Genomic DNA, 19,652 nt, shown 5'->3' with positions numbered 1-19,652 from the left:
TGTGCCAACCAACTGGTGGGTGTATTCAAGGGCATTTCAACCTCTCACTGCTATGGGTGGAAGTTTCCACTTGCTTCAAAAGGCAACAATTATACCAGTGCTAAAGAAGAGTATTGTGAGCTGCCTTAACGACTATCTCCTACGGTGATAGTCACATCTACAGTGATGAAATGCCTCAGCAAGGACCTGGGCCCACTGCCATCTGCCTATCGCCACAATAGGTCTATGGCAGCTGCAATTTCAATGGCTCTTCACACGACCTTAGATCACCTGGATAATACAAACACCTACGTATGTCAGGATGCTGTTCATCAACTATAGCTCAACATTTTACACCATCATTCCCTGGTCCTGATCAATGAGCGACAGAACCTGGGTCTCAGTACTTACCTCTGAATTGGATCCTTGACTTCCTAACTGGAAGACCACAATCTCTGCAGATTGGTGATAATATCTCCTCTTTGCTGATAATCAACATCGGTGCACCTCAGGGATGTGTGCTTAGTCCACTGCTCTACTCTCTCTAAATCCATGACTGTGTGGCTAGGTATAGCTCAAGTACCATCTATAAATTTGCTGGTGATACAACCATTGTTGGTAGAATCTCAGATTGTGTTGAGACGGTGTACAGGAGCAAGATATACCAACTAGTGGAGTGGTATCACAGCACCAGCCTTGCACTCAATGTCAGTAAGACAAAAGAGCTGTTTGTGAACTTCAGAAAGGGTAAGATGAGGAAACATGAACTAATCTTCATAGAGGGATCAGAAATGGAGAGAGTGAGCAATTTGAAGTTCTTGAATGTCAAGATCTCTGAGGATCTAACCTGGTTCCAACATATGGATGCAGCTATAAAGAAGGCAAGACAGCAGCTATTTTTCATTAGGAATTTGAAGAGATTTGGTTTGTCACCTAAAACATTTGAAAACTTCTATAGATGTACCATGGAGAGCATTCTGACAGACTGCATCTCTGTCTGGTATGGGGGTTGGGGGGGGGGCTACTGCACAGGATCAAAAGAAGGTACAGAAAGGTATAAAGTTAATCAGCTCTATCTTGGGTAATAGCCTCTGAAGTATCCAAGATATGTATTGTCATTGGAGAGAGTCCAGAGGAGGTTCACAAGGATGATTCCGTGAATGAAGGGGTCAACATATGAGGAGTGTTTGGCAGCTTTGAGCCTGTACTTGGTGGAATTTAGAAGAATGCATGGCAATCTCATTGAAACCTAATGAATATTGAAAGGACTAGATAAGGTGGATGTGGAGAGGATGTTTCCTCTGGTGGGGGTATCCAGAACTAGAAGGCACAGCCTCAGAATTGAGGGTGACCTTTTAGAACGGAGGTAAGGAGGAATTTTTTTGGCCAAATATTGGCGAATCTGTGGAATGCTCTGCCACAGGCTGTAGTGGAGGCCAAGTCCGTGTGTATATTTAAAGCCGAAGTTGATAGATTCCTGATTGGTCGGAGCATCAAGGGATATGGTGAGAGGGCAGGTGTATGGGATGGGAGATAAGTAATGATGAAATGGTGGAGCAGACTCAAAGGGTTGAATAGCCTAATTCTGCTATGCCTTATGGTTCTATGGTCTTACCTTCACGGAGCAGTGCCTCAGGAAGGTGACGTCCATTATTAAGGACTGCCCCCCCCCCCCATCACCCAGGGTGTGTCCTCTTCTCATTGCTACCGTCAGGAAGGAGGTACAGAAGCCTGAAGCCACCACACTCAGCGATTTAGGAACAGCATATTCCCCTCTGCCATCTGATTCCTAAATGGACATCGAACACATGAACACTACCTCACTTTTAAAAAAATATATATTACTTTGCTTTTGCATTATTTTAATCTACTTAATATACATATAAACATTTACAGTAATTGATCTACTTTTTATCTTCTATATTATCATGTATATCATTGAACTGCTGCTGTTAAGTTAACAAATTTCACGACACATGCTGGTGATAATAACCCTGATTCTGATTAGCAATTAGCAAACATTCAATCTCGAAGCGATAAAATTTGAGCATACCCAAGTGTAGGTTAAGGGCAATTGAGTGTTATTTAGCAGTCAGCAAAAAATACGACATTCGCTGGTCCCAAGCTACAATCTGCAATGAAATAAGCACGAATACATAACTTACTCCCTTTGCTTTTACCACACCCCCATTCATGTGACTAGTTATCATAATAAATATGTAACACAGAATACAATGCAGATGGAGAACAGATGCATGGCTCCTACACTTTCTCACAGTGTCTCTACACGTCACATTTATCTTTACACTAACTGGTCCATTATCTGACCAAACACTCTGGATCACATACAACTGCCAAGCTAGTTCTGACCCTTCCCAACAGCTCTTGCAAGCCTTCCCCTGAGGATGTTGGTCCCTCTCAAGTTCAGATGTAACTCTTCCATTTTTAACAGGTCATACCTTCTCCAGAAGAAATTGCAGTGAATAGTCTCTCCCATGTCTCCCTTTTACTGTGAATATAACTGAAGTGTGCCAGGTCAACTTTTTGCTTCATATCCACTGTGGATTGTCAAAAGCACAACATAATGGAGAAATATAACACGTGACAATATTGTTTTAGAATGTGGGCAATTCAGACAAGATCAGGCGGATCCCCATCCCTGGTCACCCAATGGACGAGGGGTAGGCAGGTGCCACATTACTCTGACAGTAGCTGATAGGCTACAATGGGATTGTAGAAAGATTTAGACTTCAGTGTTCAAGTCAGGATTCTGTGTGACTTGGAGATTGTTATACTGTAAATTGCCTATGTTTAATGCCAGATGTGCAGTCTGTGAATAACTGCTACCTACGGCCTGTGCTGTAACATTCTATGTTGGTAATACGAACACTCCAACGTAGCCTTGGCTGGAAGAAAGCTATAAGAATTTAATCCTCTATGCATTTCTTGCATTTAATCATATCCCCTAATTGTTCATTTATGCAACTAAATACATTCCTGTATAACATGGAGAGACAGCAAGACAAATAGTTGGGAAGGTCATTGCTGCTCTCCTTTCTTGGCGATAGGTTAGTGAGGAATGGCTAAGTAACTTTAGCTGCAAACACCTTTTACACCAGTGAAGAGCATTGACCAAAGAGGTTGATAAACCAATCAGGAGAGCTGCTGCTCTCTTACGGAAGGCTCTGAGCTGCTCGAGTACCTTTGCAGCATTTAATCCCACTTGAGAAATGTAGATGGCCAAGAGTAGCACTGCAGAGATGCTATAAAGAGTTGGTTACTAATTTGCAAAGAAAATGAACACAATTTATACATGCAAAAAATGCTTTCCTTGAAATAACCAGTTTTTAAAATATCTGATTGTACAGGGGTTCTTTGCTCAGCTCCATACAATTCTTCACTTGACAAAATTAAAACAATAGAGACGGACTTAGGTCAAAATCTCCAAATTTTCAATCCATTATATTATACAAATAAGAAGCTCATTGTATTCATAGGCCATTTACTCAAATGTACACTGTCATCCAGATAACATACAGTTCAGTTTAATGTCAATCTTAATGACCTGACAGTCAATACTTAATGATAGAATGAAGGTGGAGGAAATCTGTATTTAATTCTGAATTCATTTGTTAATCTTTGTCTTGAAACACAATCTAACAATCTTACAACATAATCCTTTGCCATAATTTGTTAATATTAAGGATGATTGTAGAAATGTAATACTTACAGCTATAGATTAAAGTTTATGAATTCCAGAAATATTTAATTAAACCATAGAAACCACAGAAACTACAGCACAGAAACAGGCCTTTTGGCCCTTCTTGGCTGTGGCGAACCATTTTCTGCCTAGTCCCACTGACCTGCACACGGACCATATCCCTCCATACACCTCCCATCCATGTATCTGTCCAATTTATTCTTAAATGTTAAAAAAGAACCCGCATTTACCACCTCATCTGGCAGCTCATTCCATACTCCCACCACTCGCTGTGTGAAGAAGCCCCCCCCTAATGTTCCCTTTAAACTTTTCCCCCCTCACCCTTAACCCATGTCCTCTGGTTTTTTTTCTCCCCTTGCCTCAGTGGAAAAAGCCTGCTTGCATTCACTCTATCTATACCCATCATAATTCTATATACCTCTATCAAATCTCCCCTCATTCTTCTACGCTCCAGGGAATAAAGTCCTAACCTATTCAACCTTTCTCTGTAACTGAGTTTCTCAAGTCCCGGCAACATCCTTGTAAACCTTTTCTGCACTCTTTCAACCTTATTTATATCCTTCCTGTAATTTGGTGACCAAAACTGAACACAATACTCCAGATTCGGCCTCACGAATGCCTTATACAACCTCATCATAATATTCCAGCTCTTATACTCAGTACTTCGATTAACAAAGACGAATGTACCAAAAGCTCTCTTTACGACCCTATCTACTTGTGACACCACTTTTAGGGAATTTTGTATCTGTATTCTAAGATGAAAAATGACTTCAGTTTTGGCATAGGTTTATTGGGCAGCCTCGTAGTGCCACTTCTATAATTGCTTCTTCACAATTCCAGAGGCCGGGTTCCATTCTAATTTTGGATACTTTTTTGGGTGGAATTTGCATGTTCTGCCTGCGACTGCAGGGGTCTCTTACAGGCATTCTACTCTCCTCCCACATTATAAAGACAAGTGAGTTGGTTGGTTATTGTGAATATGAAGTATGGAGGCCAAACACAGCAGTTAGAGCTTTATGTGTTGAAAAGTAGAGAGCCAGCACTTTTCAGACATGAATGGTTGAGAAAAATCCAACTAGACTGGCAAAAAATCAAAGCTCTCCATGTTTCATCAACAGGCAACTGCAGCCCAAATGGCAGCACTAACCAGAGACTGTCACAGCTGCTTAATGCTAATGAGAAGGTGTTTGAGAAGGGCATTGTTAAACTCAGAGGCATGAAGGCCAGAATTGAACTGGATGAAGCAGCAACACCAAGATTCCATAAAGGGGATCCAGTGCCTTACACACTATGTCCTAAAGTGGATGCTGAACTGCAGAACTTGGAGGCATCTGGAATTCTCTCCAAGGTTGAGTGGAGCGATTGGGTTTCACCCATTGTCCCAGTGATCAAGAAAGGAAAGTTGGAGCTGTTCGCAAATGCAGGGATTTCAAAGTGAGCATCAACCCGGTGCTGCATACTGTGCAGTATCCCCTGCCATGAATAGAAGACATTTTTGCAATCTTGGCAGGTGGGGAGAGGTTTTCAAAGATTGACTCACAATCAACACTCACAATCGTCTCGTCTTTGGTCTCGCATCAGCTTCAGCAATTTGGCAAAGAACAATGGACCAAGTGCTCCAAGATATCCCAGGAACACAATGTTACCTCGATGACATCATTATGACTGGCAAGAATGATGAAGAGCACCTCCAGAACCTTAGTACAGTGCTCACCAGGCTGAGTGAGTATGGTCTGCATGCAATGAGAGAGAAATGTGAGCTTTTCAAGAATGAAATCTCAAATTGTGGACATGTTATTGACAAGCAGGGCTTATACAATTCACAAAAGAAGACTGAAGCAGTGCTACAGGCACCCAAACCAGAAAATGTGTCAAAACTCAGGTTGTACGTAGGCCTTGTGAACTACCACCACCAGTTTCTCCCAAACATTACTACAGTGCTGCACCCATTGAATGCACTGTTGCAGACAGGAGCAAAGTGGAAATGGTTAGAAAGATGTGAAAGGGTATTCAAGGAAACAAAGAGACTAATAACATCCAATGACCTATTGCTGTCCATCAGACTGGTGCATGATACATCCTCGTACGGTATTGGAGCCATTTGTCACACATTATGAAAGATGGATCTGAACATTTGATTGCATTTGCTTCAAAATCACTAACGAGTGCAGAACACAACTATGCACATATCGACTGAGAGGCCCTTAGTCTAGTATGGGGAATAAAGAAGTTCCACCGCTATTTCTTCAGACAAAAGTTTACGCTAGTGACAGATCACCAGCCCCTTGTGTCCATTTTCAATCCTTGGAAGGGAATTCCAGTGATGACTGCTACCCAGCTACAACGTTGGGCACTATTCCTACGATCCCACTCTTATGACATAGAGTTCAAGGGTACCAAACAACACAGCAACACTAATGGCTTGTCTCGTCTTCCACGGTTGGCAACTGAAGAAGGAAAGTCTTCATACTGTGACCCAGCAGAAGTGATCCATACTGCATTGAGACACCGCGTCACGGGAGATTGTTCCTGCCTGTGGCCATCGAACTTTGCAGCTCCTCCCATGGAGGGTCAGACACCCTGAGCCAATAGGCTGGTCCTGGACTTATTTCCATCTGGCATAGTTTGCATATTGTTGTCTGATTGTTTGTGGTTTTTGCATTGCTATATTTATGCTCTATTCTTGGTTGGTGCGGCTGTAACAAAACCCAATTTCCCTCGGGATCAATAAAGTATATCTATCTATCTATCTATTGCTGGACCAGTTGCCGGTAACAGTTGCCGAAATACAAAGGAAAACAAGGATTGACCCGACATTGTCAAAAGTCTATGAAATCACCGTACAAAGATGGCCAGCTCATGGTAACTCTATGTTCCCTGAGTTCTCAGCAAGCCGAGACCAACTGTCGGCATGTCAAAGAAAGCTGATGTTTGGATTTCGTGTTGTAGTTCCCTCTAAACTGCACACCAGAGTGTCAGAAACTCTGCATGAAGGACACCTGGGTACAGTCAAGATGAAGAGTCCACCCGGAGCTACATGTGGTGGCCGGGAATAAACAGATTGAAGACTTGGCCAAAAGCTGTTCAGTATGCTAAAAAGTTCAAAATGCACCCCCACAGGCACTTTTACATCTCTGGGAGTGGCCCTCATCACCAAGGCAAACAGTACATATTGACTTTGCTCCATGTTCCTGATTGCTGTGGATGCTTGTTCAAAGTGGCCGGAGGTTTACCAATGAAGTCAACCGCCTCAGCAGAGACTGTGTCCACCCTGATGACTATCTTCATCACAAATGGCTCACCAGAACAAATTGTGAGTGACAACGGGCCAGAATACATGTCAGAAGAATTTCGACTGTTTATGAAGAAAAATGACATCAGACATTTCAAGTCATCTCCTCACCACCCAGCAACATTCAAGAAATCCTATGGACAAGGAGAACAGTTTTCTAGTGTATAAGGTGGATAACTTCCTTTTTGTGTATCGGAACTCTGTTCATGTGATGACAAATCAAACTCCTGAAATACTGTTCATGAATAGGAATCTGAGATCTCACATAGACCTCCTGATACCAGATCTACGGAGGGAAGTGCAGAATAAACAGTTTAGCCAGTTGCCAAGTGATTCAGCAATGAGCTTCGAGGTTGGACAGGAAATCCTAGCGTGTGATTACCGAGAAGACAAGTGGACACCCGGTAGGACAGCTACAACAACAGGAGCGCTGACGTACAGAGTCGATGTTGGAGATCAGACATGGAGGTGTCATGTGGATTGGATACTGGATGTCAACCGAAGAACACACCTGATTCGACTGCATCCAACAAGATGGACACATTACAGTCACTGGACTTAGCTCTCAGTGATGATCATGTCACTGACAGCAACGTGACACTGGAGACTGAGAATGTTGTCTTAGACAAGGCACCTACCAAACCTGATGACTCTCCACAGGCCCAGAGGCACTATCCTGAAAGAAACAGAGCACCACCCAAAAAACTGAACCTTTAAAACTGTAAAGTTATTTATAGACTGTTATTGTGAAAGCATGTTTATTTGAATATGGTTTGTAAAAGGAAAATTGAATATATATGTACACATATATTGAACATATACAGTTTTTTGTTGTGTTAATCTAAGGGGGAGGAAGTGTAATGTAGGGATCTATTTCTTTTAGAGCAATGACCCCCCCCCCAGCACTACGTATTGATCTGATTGCATGCGCATTGTTCTCACTCTCTCTGCAATGTGAATACACCAGTTAAAGCCATCTCCCACATGCATGCTTTTATTTAATTGATACGTATTTGCAGACACAATTTTGTTCAGATTTATTGTATTGAAAGCAGAGCTGTAATCAGTAAGCAATAGTCTAACGTAGTTGTCTTTACCATCCAGATGCTCCAGAGATGAATGTAGGGCCAGGGACATGCCATCCACTCTGGACCTATTTCAGTGATAGGCAAAGTGCAGAGGTTTGCAGTTGTCTGGGAGGCTGCAGTTAATGCACGGCTTGACCATCCTCTCGAAGCTGGTCATGATGGTGAATATCAGAGACCACAAGGCCATAAGACATAGGATCAGAATTAGGCCATTTGACCCTTCAAGTCTACTCCACCATTCCATCAAGGTTGCTGGTGAACGCAGCAACCAGCAACTTTGATGTGTGTTGCTTGAATTTCCAGCATCTGCAGAATTCCTGTTGTTTCCACCATTCCATCATGGCTGATTTACAGTATTATCCCTTCTCAACCCACCCCCCCCAACCCCATTCTCCTGCCTTCTCCCTGTAACCTTAGATGCTCTTACTAATCAAGAACCTATCAATCTCTGCTTTAAAATATATCCAATGGCTTGTCCTTCATAGCTGTCTGTAGCAACGAAACCAGTTTCACACACCTGGCTAAAGACATTCTCCTCATCTCTATTATGAGGATGTGCCATATCCACTCTATCTTGGCCTTTCAATAGTCAATAGGTTTCAGTGAGATCTCCCTCATTCTCCTGAAGTCCAGGGAGTTCAGGCCCAGAGATATCAAATGCTCCTCATACGACAACCCTTACATTTCTGGAATCGTTCTCATAAGCCTCCTCTGAACCTTCTCCAATGCTAGCATATCCTCTCTTAGATAGGGTCCAAAACTGTTCACAATGTTCCAAGTGAGACCTGACCAAAGCCTTATAAAGACTCAGCATTGCAGCCTTCTACCAAAGTGCACTACCGTACACTTTCCTACACTATAATCCATCTTCCTCTTCTTTCCCCATTCTCCTAATCTGTCTAAGTCCTTCTGCAGACTCCCTGCCCCTTCACCTATCTTTGTATGGACTGCAAACTTGACCATAAAGCCGTCAATTTAGTCACCCAAATCATTGACATATACAGTAATGTGAAAAGGAGTGGTTCCAACACTGAGCCCTACAGAACACCACTAGTAACTAGCAGTCAACCACCAAAGGCCCCCTTTATTTCCTCTCTTTGCCTCCTGCATCAGCCAATCTTCTCTCCATGCTGGTACCTTTCCTGTCATACCATGGGCTCTTATCTTGTTTAGCAGCCTCATACACAGCACCTTGTCAAATGCCTTCTGAAAATCCAAATAAACAACACCCATTGACTCTCCTTTGTCTATCCTGCCTGTTATTTCCTCAAAGAACTCCAACAAATTTGTTAGGCAAGATTCCTCTGAAGGAAACCATGCTGACTTTGACCTATTTTATCATGTGCCTCCATAACCTCATATCATAACCATATAACAATTACAGCACGGAAACAGGCCATCTCGGCCCTTCTAGTCTGTGCCGAACTCTTACTCTCACCTAGTCCCACCAACCTGCACTCAGCCCATAACCCTCCATTCCTTTCCTGTCCATATAGCTGTCCAATTTAACTTTAAATGACAACATCGAACCTGCCTCTACCACTTCTTCTGGAAGCTTGTTCCACACAGCTACCACTCTCTTGAGTAAAGAAGTTCCCCCTTATGTTACCCCTAAACTTTTGCCCTTTAACTCTCAACTCATGTCCTCTTGTTTGAATCTCCCCCACTCTCAGTGGAAAAAGCCTATCCATGTCAACTCTATCTATCCCCCTCATAATTTTAAATACTTCTATCAAGTCCCCCCTCAACCTTCTTCGTTCCAAAGAATAAAGACCAACTTGTTCAACCTTTCTCTGTAACTTAGGTGATGAAACCCAGGTAACATTCTAGTAAATCTCCTCTGTACTCTGTCTATTTTGTTGACATCTTTCCTATAACTTGGTGAGCAAAACTGTACACAATACTCCAAATTTGACCTCTTCCTAACCACTGAAGTAAGGCTAACTGACCTATAATTTCCTGCCTTTTGCCTCCCTCCCTTCTTAAAGAGTGGTCTGGGTGATAGTCATTAAGGTGCGTTAACTTATTTTTCTTAGGTATTGGGAAGATAGTGGTCTTTTTAGAGCAGGTGGGAATGTTAAAAGTAAGGAGAGACTAAAAATGTCTGCAGACATCCCTGACAGCCGATCTGTGCAAGATTTAAGGACGTAGCCAGAGACATCATCTGAGCCTGATGCTTTCATTCTCTGGAAGACTAATCTGATGTCTGCAATAATGTCTGTGAATGGTGGCATTCCAATCCCTTCTATTCAAAACATGTATAGATGTGTTTAGTTAATTAGGAAGGGATCTGCTGTAGTCAATGATGCCTCATGACTTTGTTTTGTAGCCTGTTATAGCATGTAAGCCCTGCCATAACTGACAGTTGGTCTGGACTCTATTTTTGACCGGCACTGTCTCTTGGCATCCTGGCTTGCTTTACGGAGGTCATATCTTGAGTTCTTATAGAAGTCAGAGTTACTTGATTTCATTAAAATTAAGCTGGTGCTAGTGACCAATGGCAACATCTAACAGATAGCTTATAAAAGCACTGGATACACTTGTAATTCTGTTTGTAGCCTGTAATTTCCTTGTAAGAACGTACTTTTGGGCCAACTGAATGATCTGGCACTTCTGTGATCGCCAGGCGCATTCAGTGTGGTTGAGATTCTGTGTCGATTCCTAATGGCGGAATACAAACCCATGGTCCGCTCTGTTACTCTGCGCTGATTAAAGCATCGAGCAAGGTTAAATTGTTGAGGACAAGAGTGGAAAATAAAAGTGTGTTCAGTGTCATCTGCCTGTATTTGGTCTCTCTCACTACTGCCGGTGGACGGGAGGGGCAGGAGTCCTAGGTACCACGCTGTCGGGTTCCGGAACTCCTTTGCCAGCAGACATTGGGCTTCTGGACGGGCTCACCTCAGGGCTGAATGTGATTTGCAGATGAGGACTTGGCAATTGTGTGCTTGTTGTTTACTTTTTTACTATTTGATTTGATTGTGGTGCATCAGCGCTGAACTAATTCTGCAGCTGTGGCCTTCAGCCATAAGCACAGTGCTGAGGCCTACCACCCATGAAAAGAGGAGTGCCCCAAAGAATGAACGACAGATAAATTCCACCCCCAGCTCCCCTCCCTCCCGCGCATAAGCGGCAGCGAGCAACGATCCCTCCCCTCCATCGGCAAAAAAAACCATCGGCACCCGTCACCGAGGCAACAACAAAGACACAGAGTTGCAGTACACCAAAGACTTCGCGTTTCACCCGGTATTTGACATACCACTTGCTCTCTCTCTCTCTCCCCTTAATAAGGGAGAAAGAGGTGTCTCCATTTTGTAAATACAAACTTTGATAATAAATGTACTTTGATCTTTGAATTTGAACCCTGCCGTCTGATCTTTCAGTCAGGAGAGGATCCCTCAATCATTGATGGCTTCCGATTTGGGAACACCCAGATAAATCTCCCTGGTACACAGTCCTCGGTACATTTGCTGATAAGTTCTCATAACAAACCTTTGACTTATCCATCTATTTCTGACTTCTTTGCTTGTTTCCTTAGTTTCTTTGAAGCATTATATTTAATGTTTGCAAACAAAAAAGAAAACGCATCTCATTGTGCATGTGGACATAGAAGATTTTAGTCCTTTTAAACATATGTGCCATGGTCAGTTATGGCAAAATAATATTGACGTTAGGGTCCTGATGAAGGGTCTCGGCCTGAAACATTGACTGTTAATTCTCCACCACAGATACTGCCCGACTTGCTGACTTCCTCCAGAATTTTACATGTGTTGCTCAAGATTCCAGCATCTGCAGAATGTCTTGAGTTTATCTGTTTAGCTCTCAACTTCATTTATTTCCTGATCATCTGTACTTTAATTCCTTCTCGATTATTCAAAGATTATTTTCTGTATGTTGTGCTACACAGTGTCAATAATTTAGTCAGTCATTTCTCTCGTCTGAGTCACATGAACCGGGAGGATTACAAGGATGCTGCCTGGATTAGAGAACATGTTTTAAGAGGAAAGATTGAGCAAGCTAGGGGTTTTTGTCTTTGGAGCGATGGAGGATGAGAGATGACTTGCTAGAGGAGTACAAGATTACGAGAGGCATAGATAGAGTGAATGGCAGTGCCTTTTTTCTAAGGCAGCAAGGGTCAATACCAGAAGACATCAAGTTGAGGTGAGTGGAGGAAAGTTTAGGGGAGAGGTCAAAAGTTTTTTCCCCCCACACAGTGGTGGGTGCCTGGAATCCTCTCTTGGGGATGGTGTTGGAGGCTGATGCAATGGAGATATTTGAAGGACTCTTACACAGGCACATGGATGTAAAGAAAAATGGAGGGTTATGGGCTGAGTCGGAGGGAAGGAATAGAATGATTGTGGAATAGGTTTATATATTGTAGGTTGGCACACAACACTGAGGGTCAAAGGGCTCATTGTACGCAGTGTTCCATGATCTCTCCACTTCATGTTGTGTAGTGAAGTAAACTTGCTTGTCTGTGACTTGTTCTTTAGCACACCTTCAACATGTTTACTCCTGGATTTGCTCACCTTGAAGCAGATTTTCACAGTCACAGGTGCTCTCCAGTGGTTTCGTATGTTTTCATTGCAAACCAACCTTTGCCTTCAAGTTGCCTTTCAAAAGAGTTTAGGGATATATACAGTATTTCCCTCTGCACATGGTGGTTAGGTTATCAAGCATATTGTTCATGGATAATATTTAAACAAGGAAACAAAATTCCCCAGGACAGAGTAATTAATTAATTATTCTTAATTACATCTTTTCGATACTTATTTATTTATTGAGATACAGCATGGAGTGGGCCCTTCCAGCCCTTTGAGCCACGCTGCCCAGTAATCCCCCAAATTAATCCTAGCCTAATCAGGGGACAATTTACAATGACCAATTAACCTACCAAACGGTCGGTCTGTGGACTGTGGGTGGAATCTGGAGCACCCAGAGGAAACCCATGTGGTGGCACCCAGAGGAAACCCATGTGGTCATGGGGAGAATGTACGAACTCCTCAAAGGTAACGGTGGGAATTGAACCCGGGTCGCTGGGACTGTAAAGCAATGCGCTATCCGCTATGCTACTGTGCCGGCCTATTAAACTTGGTGCACATCACAAGTCCTGGTTAAGCGACCACTGATGCCAGGCAGACAATCCCTGAAGAGTATTGGTTATAGCTGGGGTCACCTGTCTTTTAAGGACACTGTCCAGAAGGCAAAGGCAAGCCACTTCGTAGAAAAAAATTGCCAAGAACAATCCTAGTCATGGTTGGGGAGGAGAGTGAGGCTGGCAGTGTGGGGAGTGGGTCTTCCTCACAGGCAACAATCTCTCACTACTTCTCAGATTAAGGACAGATGGAAGATTATGATTGCTCATGTCATATGACACGGCACCAAATGATGACAATTCTTGACTAATTGAATCTCTGAAAATGTCCTAAAAATTCCCCAATTATTGCATTGTTGTCTGTGATTTTAATTTTAAAATTACAAATTTAAATGTTGTTAGACTGATAGGTTTTATCAATGCTCAGTTGAGATTCCCCAATTAAGGTATTTTTTTGAAAGAGCAAATCCACAGAATGCATTTCTTTTATCCAATCAAGATTTGATTGTTCCCTTGGACTTCATACAAGTTTCAACTTACTGTATTGTTCTGAGAATTAACGAGCAATCCTGAATGAGTGAGTGTAAAATTCATATTGTCACTTTGCTGTTTTATTTAACACTAGCTGATAACTTCACAGATTCTCAAAATTAGATCTCGGACAGTTCTTCTTATGGTGTCATAATGTTATAGCATCCTGAAAAAGAGATTGAGTTTTTCAATACCATAAGACACAGGAGCAGAAAAAGGCCATTCAACCCACTGAGTCTGCTCTACTATTCAATCACGGCTGATCCTTTTTTATTTCTCCTCCTCAACCCCATTTCCAGGCCTTCTCCCCATAACCTTTGATGCCATGTCCAGTCGAGAACCTATCAATCTCTGCCTTAAATATACCCAATGACCTGGCCTCCACAGGCTAAAGAAATTTCTCCACATCTTTGTTTTGAATGGACAGCCCTCTATCCTGAGGCTGTGCCCTCTTGTCCTAGACATCCTTTCCACGTCTACTCTGTCTAGGCCTTCCAACCTTCCAGAAGTTTCAAAGAGATCCCAACTCATCCTTCTAAATTCCAGCAAGTACAGACCCAGAGTCATCAAACGTTCCTTGTATGATAACCCTTTCATTCCTGGAATCATCCTTGTGAACCTCCTCTTGATCCTCTCCAATGCCAGCACATCTCTTCTAAGGTGAGGAGTCCTAAACTGTTCACAATACTCAAGGTGAGGCCTCACCAGTGCCTTATAAAGCCTCAGCATCACATCCCTGCTCCTATATTCTAGACCTCTTGAAATGAATGCTAACATTGCATTTGCCTTCCTCACCACCGACTCAACCTGCAAGTTAACCTTTAGGGTGTTCTGCACAAGGACTCCCAAGTCCCTTTGCATCTCAGACTTTTGGACTTTCTCCCCATTTAGAAAATAGTCCGCACATTTATTTCTACTACCAAAGCACGTGACCATGCATTTTCCAACATTATATATCATTTGCCACTTTCTTGCCCATTCTCCTAATCTAAGTCCTTCTGCATGCTACCTGTTTCCTCAACACCACCTGCCCCCCCACCAATCTTTGTATCATCCGCAAACTTGACTTTGTTGAAGATCCCAGAGATCTTAAATGGCTTCCGTTCTCTTGCTCTTAACACACTGGGGCCCTCATTTCTATTCTTTTAACACGCACTGTGCCCCAGTTCTTGTGCTCCCTTTCCTATGTTCCCTTTAGCTTCCTGGGACCCAGTTCCAAAGCTCCCTTGGTACTCACCAGGGCCCTGATTCCTGTATACCCTTGAAAAATCACGGGTGCCCCATTTACAGGACACCTTCAAACTCATTGAGGCACTAAGCTCTCGTTTCTTTTCAAATGCACCTGGACCCTAGTCCCTGTGCTCCCTTTAAACAGAGTACAGAGAGACCTAAAGGATACAAGCACATTGTTCTCTGAAAGTGGCAACACAAGTAGGCAGGGTTTTGAAGAAGGCCTACAGCATGCTTGTCTTTATCGACTGCGGCATTGAGTACAGGAACCTGGACACATGTTACAGTTGTACAAAACGTTGTTTAGAGAACACCGAGTATTGTGTGCAGTTTTGTTCACCATGCTATCAAAAGAGTGTGATTAGGCTAGAGAGGATGCAGAAGAGGTTCACAAAGATGTAACCAGGACTGGAGAACCTGAGTGATACAGAGTTTGGTTTGGCTGGGACTTTTTTCCCCCTGGAATGTAGGAAACTGAGGGGTGACCTCATAAAGGTTTATAAAATTATGAGGGGCATAGGCAGGATAGTCACAATCTTTTTCCTAGCATTACGGAGTCTAAAACTTGAAGGCATAGGTTTAAGGTGAGAGAGAAAAGATCGAAAGGGGCTATGAAAGTTATGTTTTTCTCACAGTGTGGTAGTGTATAGAGCAAGCTGCTGTTGCAGTCAGTAGAGCACCAGGCACAATTACAATGTTTAAAGTATATTTGGACAGGTACATGAATTTGGGGAGATTTAGTGCGATATGAGCCAAACACAGGCAATTAGGTTTAACTCAAATACGCATTGTGGTCAGCATTGACTAGGTGGGCCAAAGGGCAGTTTTTGTGCAGTATAACTCCATGAATCTATAAGAGCATGAGACATAAGAGCAGAATTAGGCCATTCAGCCCATCGAGTCAACTCCACCATTCCATCATGGCTGATTTATTACCCACCTCAATCTCATTCTCCTGCCTTCTCTCTGGAATCTTTGATGACCTTCGGAATCACAAACTTTTCAACTCCATGGGAGTTTCGCGCACCCCCTTGAAACTCACTGGATTATATTTCCTGCACTTTCTTTAAACTTTCCGACCACTGGAAAATTTATTATGCCATTGTGTAACTCATAACAAAAGTGAATCAAAAGTACATTAGGGTACTAATAAGCAAAAAATCCACCACATATGAAAATCTGCAGTCTGACTCCACTGAAGTCCCAAGCATGCCTGATTAACAGAGTTTTACTGATTGGCTTTGACTTTGTAAAATTCAATGCAACCAAAGGGCTTCATACAAGGCAGTCTCATGGCCTCAGCTGGGATACTCTATCCCGCCCCCAGATGAACATTCCTTTTATCATTCCTCTGCCTCTGCAGTTATAATATTTTGTTACTTTGGTTGAAGTTCTGAAGGTCAATTGTGGAACACCCTTGGTAAGTTAATCAGGCACAGACTCTGAACTCATGATACATATGTTTTGTCTTTTATCTCATTCTTACCTATCTTTCTCTGCAAGCTCTTTCCTAGCTTCTTTGAGGCATGCCAATGCTGTTGTGCCCGGTTTCATGTTTTTTCATTATCCTGATCACGCACCTCGTCTCTTTCTTCCAGGCAGTTTAAAAAAAACTGAACACTTCCCTTCCAGGTCCTCCATATGAAACATTCTAATTCTTAATCCCAATTTTTTAGACAACTGGTCAACATTTGGTGTCAGCCTTTCTCAAAGATCACAGAATATCTAAACGTGAAGGAAGAATGGATCATTGATCAGAGAAGAAATGGCAATTTCCATCAATATCACAATGTAATGAAATGAAGTAGACATTTGACCCACACCATGCTGAAAGGCAGCACAGTTTTGACAGTTGCTTTCTCTTCTTACTTTTGTGGGGGAGAGCCAGATCAAGCACTGATTCAGATTCACCCACTAATTTTATGAAGACAGTGGTGAAATGGACCTACATGTGCCAATGGCCTAATTCCATAACAATTGTCCATTTGACCTCCATGTCTAATTTCAGAATTGCACCAGACACACATATTTAGAAATTCTGCTGTGCTACACTGTGACCTGCTTTCTGGTCTGTGTGTTCTGCCAAAAACTTCAATAAATAAATTTTCACTGCATCTTCCAAGGCTATGATGACGGTGTGTGGAAATGTGTAAAAGGGAGCTGACTTAATTATGAACAATAAGCCCTGATTGGACTCTGATACTTTTAAATCACTCTTATTTGTTATGACAATTTTTTTTTAGAATTGTAACTGTCATAGTGACCTCTTCCACGTATTGTTGATAAAGTGATTCATCCATTGCTTTATTATTCTTTGCTATTTTGGGATTCCCTATTCTAAAAGGTTTTTGGAATTCACATTCATCTATTTATGAAACTTATTTTCATATTGTGAAACTCTCGAGGCAATCAATAATATGAGCCTGAGCATTTTTCGGGAAACTGAGGCCGACACTACCTGATGCCAATATTCACACATGCATCGCAGTTGGAATAGATCCTAAACCTTCTCTGCATTTCTTTAACCATGAGCAGAGACCAATCACAGTGTCCTAAATACACTATGTCCAAGATGATAAACTGGTCTCTACTTCCTGTTGCACAGAATTGCAGAGCTACTGGAACAACTTTGCCTGGATCCTAATACTTTAACCATGTAAATTGACTCTGTTTGTGGGTTGGATTTACTTCTGTGACCTTAAAAATTATACACTTCAGTAAATCAGGTAGTGAGCTGTATCTAGAAAGTAACTTGTAGCTTGTATTGCAAGTAATGTTATAGATAATGTACCTACAAAATAAAGAACTAGAACATTCAATGAGTTTTGGGTCCTTATAACTTTAGAGCACTTTTCTGCAGTTTCAGTGTTTGATTGAAGATGTGCCAGGATTAGATGGCTTGAGTTATTAGGAGAGGTTGCCCAGGCTGGGTCTTTATTCCTTGGAGCATAGGAAAATGAGGGATGACGTTATAGAGCTTTATAATATCATGTATGGCATAGATAAAGGTGGATTGTAGCTGGGGTCTTTTCCCCATGAAGGAGTCTAAAATTGGGGGGGGAGTGCATAGATTTAGGAAGAGAGGAGAAATACTTAAATGGACCTGAGGGGCAACTTATATCATGCAGATGCTTGTGAGTATACGTAAGTGCTGCTAAAGGAAGAGGTTGAGGCAGGTACTATTGTAACATTTGAGAAGCACTTGGATTGGTACATGCAGGGGTGGGGCTTAGATCGATATGGAACAAAAGCAGGAAACTGGGACTAAATGAATGGACACTATGATTAACATGGACTTAATGGGCCCAAGGGCCTATTTCTTTGGTGTATTTTCTCCATGACCCTCTGCTCTTTGCAGTGGAAAACAATTTAGCAATAACATTAAGCTACTTGGTGTCAATAAGTCTGACTGGCTTTCTAAATCATGAGACCCAGAAGGTAAAACATAGCTATCAATTAAGAATAAAGGACTGAAAAAATCAATTAGCGCTGGATCCTTATCAAAAGTTAATAAGGAACTGCAGTTCATTAGAATTTGTTTTGTTATCAAGTTAGATGCATCATTGATAACACACTGATTGGAAGGGGGTTGTGTGAGGTCATCCTTCTGTAATTGTTTATGGTTCTGGCAAAAATTTGATCAGAGAAGAAATTTCCTTGCTGTTGTGAATTTTTGGAATCCTGTGCCTGAGAGAGCTGAAGCTGAGAGGCGACAACGTGCAATATGGCTGTACGTGTGAAGTTTGCATATTCTCCCTGCAACCACATGGGTTGCCTCTGTGCACTCTGGTTCTGATCAAACCACATAGACATCATGGTCAAGAAAACTCATCAATACCTCTACTTCCTCAGGAGGCTAAAGAAACTTGGCATGTCCCTGTCAACCCTTGTTTTTGTTGTTCAGTCGTTAAGTTGAATCCAACTCTTTGTGACTTCATGGACTCCTGCACACCAAGCCTTCTTGTTGGAAACTGCCTCTCTAAGATTCCTCCAAGGTCATACGCCTTGTGTGAGTAATATTATCTATCCATTGTAGCCTCTGTCATCCTCTCCTTCTTTTACCTTCTGTTTTACCTCACATGAGAGTCCTCCAAGGAATCCTGTCTTCTCATGATGTGGCCAAAATATTGAGCTTTAGTCTCAAAATCAAGCCTCCTAGTGAGCAGTCTGGCTGTATTTCTTCAAGTATTGACCTGTTGGATCTTCTTGCTGTCCAATGAACTCTTAACACTTTTCTCCAGTATCCAAGTTCAAAGACATCGATTCTTTTGTATTCAGCCTTTCTAATAGTTCAGCTCTCACAGCCATACATCACAACTGGAAATATCATAGACTTGTCTATACGGATCTTCGTAGACAATATTATGTCTCTGCTCTTCAGTATTTTATCTTAATTTGCTATTGCTGCCCTCCCCAGAAGTAAGTGCCATTTAATCTCACGGCTGCAGTTACCACCTATTGAAATCTTTGAACTGAGGAAGACAAAATCTGTCACTGCTTCCACTTCCTTTCCATTAATTACCACGGAGTTAATAGGGCTGGTCGACATAATCTTGGTTTTCTTAATATTGAGCAACAAGCCAGCTTTTTCACTTTCTTCTTTCACTTTGATTAGAAGCTTCCTCAGATCCTCCTCACTTTCAGCCATTAGAGTATTACCTGCATATCTGAGATTGTTAATATTTCATCCAGCAATTTTGATTCCAACATTTGAGTCCT

Source organism: Mobula hypostoma, chromosome 6 (assembly GCF_963921235.1).
Source record: "Mobula hypostoma chromosome 6, sMobHyp1.1, whole genome shotgun sequence".
Lineage (NCBI taxonomy): Eukaryota > Metazoa > Chordata > Chondrichthyes > Myliobatiformes > Myliobatidae > Mobula > Mobula hypostoma.
Note: the sequence above shows the minus strand (reverse complement) of the source record.